Source organism: Petaurus breviceps, unplaced genomic scaffold, assembly GCF_028583685.1.
Source record: "Petaurus breviceps papuanus isolate PSGF00001 unplaced genomic scaffold, PetGlider_PUasm1.0 99, whole genome shotgun sequence".
Classification (NCBI taxonomy): domain Eukaryota; kingdom Metazoa; phylum Chordata; class Mammalia; order Diprotodontia; family Petauridae; genus Petaurus; species Petaurus breviceps.
The window spans coordinates 25,579,837-25,589,115 of record NW_027187465.1 but is presented as its reverse complement, the minus strand read 5'-3'; positions in this window follow the sequence as shown (position 1 = coordinate 25,589,115).

Sequence of the window (9,279 nt, the reverse complement as noted above, 5' to 3'; positions counted from 1 at the left end):
GGAAGATTTAGACTGCATGTCAAGAAAAGCCTCCCCACAATGGGAGAGGCCGACCCACTTGGCCTGGACAGCCTTGGAAGGAAGTGGGCCCTCTCCTCCTCACTGAGGTTGTTTGTCAACTGGATGGACGAGCAGTAGTCATTCCTGTAATAAAGGAGGTCATTGTTCAGTGGCAGGTCAGACCAGACACCTGCCCAAGTGGTTTCCAGCTCTGAAATTCTGTGATCTATGATTCTCCCCACCTTGTCCCTCCCCTCCCCTCTCCTTACCTTGGACATTTAATCGTAACTTGTTTCTTTGCCATTTCCTATGTGTGTTTATTTGTGTAGCTGATATTCGATGAGAGGAAAACCAAGCTTTGGGTGTAAAATTGGGCTCCTCCTTTCCCTGTTCATGAATGATTCGCCTTCAGAAGCTTAATTTGAACCTGAAAATCACATTCCCTAGACTTAACAGTATTTAAAGGGGCAGAGAAGTATAATTCTGCTCTCTCTGAAGACAGTAGGGTGGCCAAGCTTCTAGCCCCAATCTCCTGCTAATCCTTCTGGCAGAAGTTAAAGTCTACCTGGGAAAAAGGTCAGGGAAAAAGAGGCGAGAGAAGTCTATTTTGCCTCCCTTTGGGCTGGACGACACTCTCATGCAACATGTGGGGGATGGTCTCACTATGTATGAAACACAAGTTACCAGGTAGGGGCGTAAATCATGTAACCTTTCTGGGCTTCAGATTCCTTATCTACACAATGATGGGGTTAGATTCATTTGATCTCCAAAATGCTTTTGAGTTAGTCGGCAAGTACCTTAACTGTAACAAAGCCCCAATTTCCTCATCTGTAAAGTAGGGATAAGAATACATTCATAGCCTCATAGGGAAGCAATTTGTAAACTCTCAAACAGTATAGATACCTCATATATGTGTAATTTACAACATGGCTGCTAATAACACTAAATTAATTATCATATCATTTATTATGGTTTGGACTTGTGATTTCATTGGGATGGTATGGAAACCCTGACCCAGGGAGATAAGTAACTCCTTTGGTCAGTAATACAGGATCTTAGGAACTTTTCTTGGGGGCACTGAGAAGTTAGGTGAGTGACCCAAGGTCACACTGCTAGTGGTCAGGCGTACCTTCAATGGAACATGTGCCCCTCTCCTACTCCTTCCTTAGTGACAAAGCTATTCCATCTTTGGAAATAGTCTTTAAAATACCAATAGGTTTTTCATTTTCATCCTGTACATAGCTGGTCTGGGCATAATTATTCACATATTTTCTCCCCCATTCGATTGTGAGCTTCCAGAGAGCCAGGATCGATTTGGCTTTTCTTGGTATCTCAAATGTTTAGAATAGTGTCCAGCACATAGCAGGAGATTAGGATTTACCAACAGGCCTACTGTTTGTCCCACCTGCTTATTTAACACATTTCTTTTCCCCCAGGGAATCTGGAGTCTCTTCTTTCCCACTAGGGCACTTTTTTTGGGGGCTGGGGGCGGATAGCCTCATCCCTGCATGTATCAACCAACCTTGAGTTAAGCCTGCCTGGAAGGAGCAGGCCTTGGCCCATTATCTGTAGGCACTCCCCTAGTGTACTAGATGAGCAACCAGGGCACATTCTGTTCTTTGCCCACATGCACCTCCACAGCTTTTGTTCTGGCCTGACTGTTCTCTCTGCTTGGCATGACCTTCCCTCCCTGCTCCCCCTGAGCCATTCTCCCTCCCTTCCTCCCTCCCTCCTCTTCCCACTCTCTGGGAATAGTCACATATCCCTAGAAGCCTCCGAAGACCGTGGTTATCAAATAAGATAAGTGTGTTTTTGGGGGAGGAGTTTGAGGGGGTAAGGTAGGGCAATTGGAATTAATTAACTTGCCCAAGGTCACACAGCTAGTTTTGTGTTAAGTGTCTGAGGCCGGATTTGAATTCAGGTCCTCCTGACTCGAGGGCCAGTACTCCATTCACTGTACCACCTAGCTGCCCCTATAATCCCCATTTTAAAGCTGAGGAAACTAAGTCAAATAGAGGTGAAATGACTTGCCCAGGGTCACACAACTAATATGTATCTGAGGCTGAACCTGAGCTCAGAAATTAGTTCCTTACCTACACAATGATGGGGTTAGATTCAGGGCCAGCGCTCTGTCCATTACATCAACCAGCTGCCTCTGAGTTCTCAGAGCTCAGACTCTAATTTGGAAAGATGACATATAAAAAAAGATCAGCTCTAGGATGGATGGAAAAGCCTAGAAGTCCTAAGGGTGCATTGGTGGGGGTGATAGCAATTTGCAGGGTTTCACTGAGGTACATCAGTAAATCAGACAATAATAGAGGGGGCTGGAGGGCACCAAGGCAGGGCAAATGATAAGGTCTAAGGATCTCTCCCAAAGTATTCATTTTGCATATATTTTATGCATGTATATGTGTATATATACAATGTGTGCATACATGCATGCACACACATATATGTATATATGTATATGTGTATGCATATACACATATGGTATCTCTCCCTTAGAATGTAAGCTCCTTGAGGGCAGGTCTGCTTTGCATCCTTGTTTCTATCCCTATCACATATCATAGTGCCTGGCATGGGTGCTGAATAAATGCTTGTTGACCAGTTGATCCTCACAACCACCCACTGAAAAATGTGCTGCAACCTGAGGCTCTGAATACAAGGCTAGCCTCAAGTCAGGCAGACCTTAGTTCGACCCCAGCCTCAGACACAAGCTGTGAAATAGAAACAGTAAAAGGAGCCTCTCACAGGATGGTGGTTGTGATGATCAAGTGAGATAATGTATAAAGCACTTAGCATGTTGCAGGTGCTAAATAAATGTTCATCCCCTTCCTTTCCCTCCCTCCTTCCCTCCCATCTTTCCTCTTTTAAGATCATCAAGGCTTACCGGAAAAATTCCCAGGCCTTCTAATCTTATTAGACTTCCCCCTGTGACCTATAGCCTGAGATTTCTGCCTCGGTTATTATTCCTCTGAAGGTTTCAGACCGGGCTGAAAGCTGGAACTAAGACCCCTCTCACCTGCTTGTTGCTTTTGAACATAGTTCTTATTTGGTGGCAGATTAGGGCCCTTGACTGCTCCTCACCCTAGGCACAGGGCCCCTCCTCAATCATCTCCAAATCTGTGACCCAGAACCCTAACCTTGTTAGGGACAAGAGTTGCCAGGTGCCACCAGTTCTTACATCCTACACAAGTCTGGATCTCGAACCTCTCCTTGCCTTGGTGAACAGCCTTTCCCTGCATGGGCATGCTCCATCCTGGTCAGACCCTGTTCCCTCAGTGTCTGCAGACCTCTCTGTCTTCCAATGCTGACCTGGACTTGAAGAATGACTCACTGTGATTTTATTCTTGGATTTCTCTATCAGATTTGTTCTGGTGTGTTTTCTAGAGCTTTTTGGAAGAGTAGCCTAAGTCTTTCTCCAGAACTCTAAGGAAGAATTGCATAGTGGTTAGAGTAGCTGACCTTGGAGTTAGAAGGAACTGAATTCAAATTACAGTTTCACTCTAAGTCTATGGGGTTATCATTACCAGATGCCTACTGAACACTTCTGACTAGATGTACTGTAGGCATTCCCAACTCAACATCTTCAAGAATTTTTATCTTTACATCTGAACCCACTCCTCCTCCAAGCCCCCCTATCTTTGCAGGTACTGTCCACTAGGTTTGCAAACAACATCACTCTCCACCATTCTCCTTCCCTCAGGGAAACCTGAATTCAATTTCTGTCTGCAGCACTTATTTGCTGTGTGACCCTGGACAAGTAATTTCCTCTGTTTGAGCCTCAGTTTCCTCATCTATAAAATGAGGGAATTAAATCTGATGACTTCTTTTTTCAAGTTGAACTTTTTTTAATCAAATGCCTTATTAACTTCTAGTTTACATCATTTCCGCAAGATTTTGAGTTACAAATTTTCTCCTATTTTTTCTCCTATCCACCACCCCAAAATAGCAATCCCACTAGATATCCCCTCTTCCAATCTGCTCTCTCCCATATCTTCTCCATACCCCCTCTGACTTTCCAGTAGGGCATGGTGGATCTCTATGCCCCAGTGCCTGTATGTCTTATTTTCCAGTTGCATGTAAAATAATATTAATAATATATATACACATATTTCAAATATTTGATTTTAAAACTTTGAATTCCAGATTCATTCCCTTCCTCCCTTGTCACCCACCCTTACTGGGAAGATAAGCAATTCAGTATAGGTTGTACATGTGTAGCTATAAAACATTTCCATAGTGGATGTAAGACTGACTATATTTCCCTCCTCTGCCGCTTCTTGACCTGGGGGCAAAGGCCAACTGCATTCCCGAAGTACTGGATCCCAAAATCCACACTGCGCTGACCTTTCACTTTGTCCTTAGTATCTATGGGCTGATAATTCTGGAAACTGCCACAGCTGCTGGTGATCTGAAGTCCTTCCAGCCCAGGCTGGTCAGGCCTGCCCTGAGGCTAAAACCTCACTTGGGGCTGGGCTCAGCTCTGAGAGCACTGCGCTGGCCACTTCCTGCCGGCCTGCAGGGCTGTCCTCAGTGGGAGGTTAGCTTCTCTGTATCATTTTATGGGTTCTGTAGCTCCAAAGTTTCTTCAGAGTCACCTTTTACATGAATTGGGAGGAGGTGGAAGTCAGAGCCTCGTGGAGGTCCTGTTTCTACTCTGCCATCTTGACTCTGCCCCCATGACTTTTTTGATCCTTTCCAGCCCTGTATCTATAATCCTATGATAACTCTCTCCTGTATCCATCACCTTCTCTACACTTAAACATCCTCCACCCTAGGTCAGGCTCTCATCACCTCTTCCCTGGACTTTTGCAATCTTTACTCCTACTGGTCTCCCTCAGGCCTCTCCTCTCTCTAATCCAGCCCCATCTCATCTGCTGATGTCTGAACATGCCATTTCCACACACAAGAAGTGACAGTGAATCCCTAGGATGAAGTACAAACTCTTGTTTGCCCTGTAAAGCCTTTCACGATCTAGTTCCAGGCTCCGTTGCCACATTGATTGACTGTTATTGTCCTATATGTGAGCCCTGTTCCAGCCCACATGCTCTAGGACTACTCAGTCTTTGTGCCTTTGCCCTGGCTGTCCACCATTCTGAGACTGCTCTCCCTCTTTACCCCTGGCTCTGAGAATCCCAAATTTCCTTCAGAGTTCAACTCAAGCACTTGCAGTTCATAGCCTCACTTTCCTGATGCTGTGGTCCTCTTCCCGGAATGGACAAACAGTAACAATGGACACCACCTCCTACAGGAGGACAACCCTGCCCCCTTCAGTCCCTAGTCCAAGTACTTTGCATCCACTTTGTATGTGTGGATTGTAAGCTCCTTGAGGGCAGGGACAATCTTTTGCCCTTTTTTTTGTATCCCCAATGCTTGGCACACAGTAAGCACTTTAATTAATGTTTATTGATTGATTTTGCATTTGATTTCCTGTGTTGGTTGCTGTTCAGTCATGTGAGACTCTTTGTGACCCTGTTTGGGATTTTCTTGGCAAAGATCCTGGAATGTTTTGTCATTTCTTTCTCCAGCTCATTTTGCAGACTAGAAAACTGAGGCACACAGGGTTTAGTGACTTGCCCAAGATCACCCAGCTAGTGAGTGTCTGAGGCCAGATTTAAACTCAGGTAGATGAGTCTTCCTAACTTTAGGCCAGGCACTCTATCTGCTGCATCACCTAGGGTCCACATTAATAAATAGGCGTACATATTAATAAAAATAACTGACACATAAAAGTTTGCAGAGCATTTTTATTTGATTCTTACAACAACCCTAGGTGGTGGATGCTATTATTGTTCACATTTTACAGATAAGGAAACTGAGGCAGACAGAGGTAAAGTGACTTGCCCAGGGTCACCCAGCTAACAGGTGTCTGAGGGCTAGATTTGAACTCAGGTCTTCCTGATTTCAGGTCCAGCACTCTGCCCACTGTGCCAGCCATATGCCTCTGATGATCTCATCAGCTTTCATGGCTTTAATTATCATCTCCATGCTAATGGTTCTCAAATCCACTTGTCCATCCCCAACTTCTCACATTGCCAACTGCCTGTTAGGGCTCTTGAAATGTATGCTTTATAGACATCCTAAACTTAAGTACAAGTCAGGCACTATGCTAAGTTCAAAGGCAAGCAATGGTCTGTACCCTCAAGGTGCTTCCAGGCCTAAGGGGAGACAGCATGTAAGGGGGAGCTGCAAAGCTGGGAGTCTGGGGGTGGGGAAGGGTACCCAGCAAAGGTGCATGATTCCTAAGTGTAGCCTGGTAAGAGATTATGACTTTCTCCTTGCATCTTGCAAATTTCAATCTTGAGCACTTTCCATATTTCCTGAATTGCCTTCCCCTAATTAAAGTCCATGGGAATCTAGCTACCCTTCTTCTGAATCACTGAAATCTCCTCTATCAAAATTTACGATATGTGTCAGGCAGTACTGACCTTCATGTACTTCTCTGTTACAAACTCTGCCTTCATCCCAAGGTTCCCACCATTTCTACCCTAGCAAACCATCCTCTACATTTGAGAATCAGCTACAGAATAGAATACTCCCTTTAGTGAACCCTTTCCTTTTGAAGGCAAATCTTTTTACACTGTAGCTACTCTCTACCTTATCCAGCTTGGTAGATATACATAGGCAGTATTCTTCCTCCCCTTTCTTTTTCCCAGTTAAAGACTTCTCAGTAAGACTTGTGTAACAATCTTTTGTAAGATACTGGGCAAATACATTCTTACCAATCTTAGGTAGGTTTACTGTGTTGCTGGCTAAGAGACTGTCATGGCTATAATTTAAGAAATGGTTCAGAAATACAGATTCCCTGTTTGGATTTCATTTTAACCAGCTATTTACTTCCTAGGTCTGTTTTTCTCCTTCTGCGTCCCTTGCCTTCAACAGAAAGCCACAGAGAAACCATTCCCTGTGCCCTCATGATCCTCAGTTTCTTGGTTAAGATTTCATAATCTTTGGCAATTTCTTCTGGCAATATCATTTGTACCCACATGAATGCATCATCAGAGGCAGATATAAGAGTCATACTTTAAAACTAGTCTTAAAACTCTCTCTCTCTCTCTGTCTCTCTCTCTCTGTGTCTCTGTCTCTCTCTCTCTGTCTCTTTCTTTCTGTCTCTGTCTCTCTCTCTCTGTCTGTCTGTCTGTCTGTCTCTCTCTCTTTTCAGGAGAAAGTCAGACTAGATTAATAGGTCTGATAACATAGTGACAAATGGTAGCCTCAACAGCCCTAAGCAAGGAGTCACCAACTATCACTAAGTATCGTGTATTTCTTCCTCTCTAATGTCCCACCTGACAGCACCTGTGGAATTCCTTTACCATATCTGGGAGGATGAGCATCTCCTTCTTCCTCAGAGCAGCCCTCTCTCTCCTCTGCAAGAAGGATTTCATCTGATCCAACCATTCTGGAGAGCAATTTGGAACTATGCCCAAAGGACTATAAAACCATGCAGACCCTTTGATCCAGAAATATCACTATCAGGTCTGTATCCCAAAAAGAAAATGATAATAATAATTTTAAAAGGAAAAGGATCTATATGTACAAAAATATTTATAGCAGTTCTTTTTGTGGTGACAAAGAATAAAAAATAGAGGGGTGGCTAGGTGGCACAGTGAATAGAGCACCAGCCCTGGAGTCAGGAGGACCTGGGTTCAAATCTGGCCTCAGACACTTAACACACACACACACACACACACACACACAAACCCATGTATGACCTAGGGCAAGTCACTTCACCCCAATTGCCCTACCTTCCCCCCTTCAAAAAGCAAAAAAAAAATAAAAAATAGAGGAGATGCTCATCAAGTGGGGAATGGCTAAAGAAGTTGTGGTGTATGATCGTGAAGGAATACTATTGTGTTATAAGAAATGATGAGCAAAATGGTTTCAGAAAAACCTGGGAAGACTTATACGAACTGATGCAAAGTGAAGTGAGCAGAACTCCAGGAGATCATTATACACAATTACAGCAATATTGTATGAGTAACTGTGCATGACTTACCTATTCTTAGCAATACAATGATCCAGGACAATTCTAAAGGTCTTATGATGAAAAGTGCTATTCACCTCCAGAGGCAGACTTTAAAAACCAAACAAACAAAACCCTTATTTTTTCTTGTTTCTTTTTTTCCCTTGGTTGGCGTTTTCCTTTGCAACATGGTCAATGTGGATACTTGTTTTGCATAAATGCACATGTGCAACCTATATCAAATTGCTTACCTTCTCAAGGAGGGGGGAGGAGAAGGAGGGAGAGAATTTGAAACTCAAAATTTTTTAAAATGAATGTTGAAAACTATTTTTACATGCAATTGGAAATAAATAAAATTTTTAAATTTTCAAAAAGAAGAGCTTCACATTTATCTCTGGCTTCAAATGTAAAGTAGTTTCTGGTATTCCCTTCTTCTCTAAGCATTCTTCCATCCTCCAATCTCCTGACCCAGGTCACGATTCTCCCTCTCTCTTTTTAGACTCTTTTTCTATTTTCACCCATGTTTGTTGAAGCCCTTTTTCTCCTTGTCTAGCTTAAAAAATCCTAAACCAAAGCAACAGCAAAAACCATATTATCCCTTTATAATTCCTAGTTAGGTAGACTGTGGAAATAGGTCCCTCAGGTAACTCGACTGTCTCTTCTGGGAGGTAGACACCAGTCTGAATTTGGAACCTAGATATCAGTCACTTGGGTGTGGCAGATATGGAAACATCAGGCCCTCCATCCAAAGCAGTAGAAAACTGACCATGTTCTCCTTGCTTACTTACAGTGAGATCCTCAGTCCTTGTCTTCCAGAGCGGGGTTTACAACTTGTGCCTTTCATTTCATCCTCTAACCCTTTTCATCTATTAAGCCTTCTGCAATCATATGGAGCTCCCCTGCCCATTTCCCATAACCCCAGACCTTTGATTTCCTACCAGTACCCTTTTTCTTCTCGTCTCCCTTTTCCACATTCCTCTCAGATGTCCAGCTGTGGTCATCTGCTCTGCTCAGTGTTACCTCTCCCTTCTGGGCATAGTCACCCAATAGAACCATTGCTTCTGGAAAGGACAGGTGAATGGATTTACTGAATCCACTCATCAGCCCTGGTACTCCCCTGTCCAAAATGCTCAGTGGCAAACACTTCCCAGTGTATGTTGTATTAGGTCTTTGGAAGGCAGGGATTGTATCATTTCTTCTATGTTTATGCCCAGCTTTTAGTAAAGTGCCTGGCACTTGGTAAGCAATAAATGCTTATTCATTCATTTCCTTCCTTCCTTCCTTCCTTCCTTCCTTCCTTCCTTCCTTCCTTC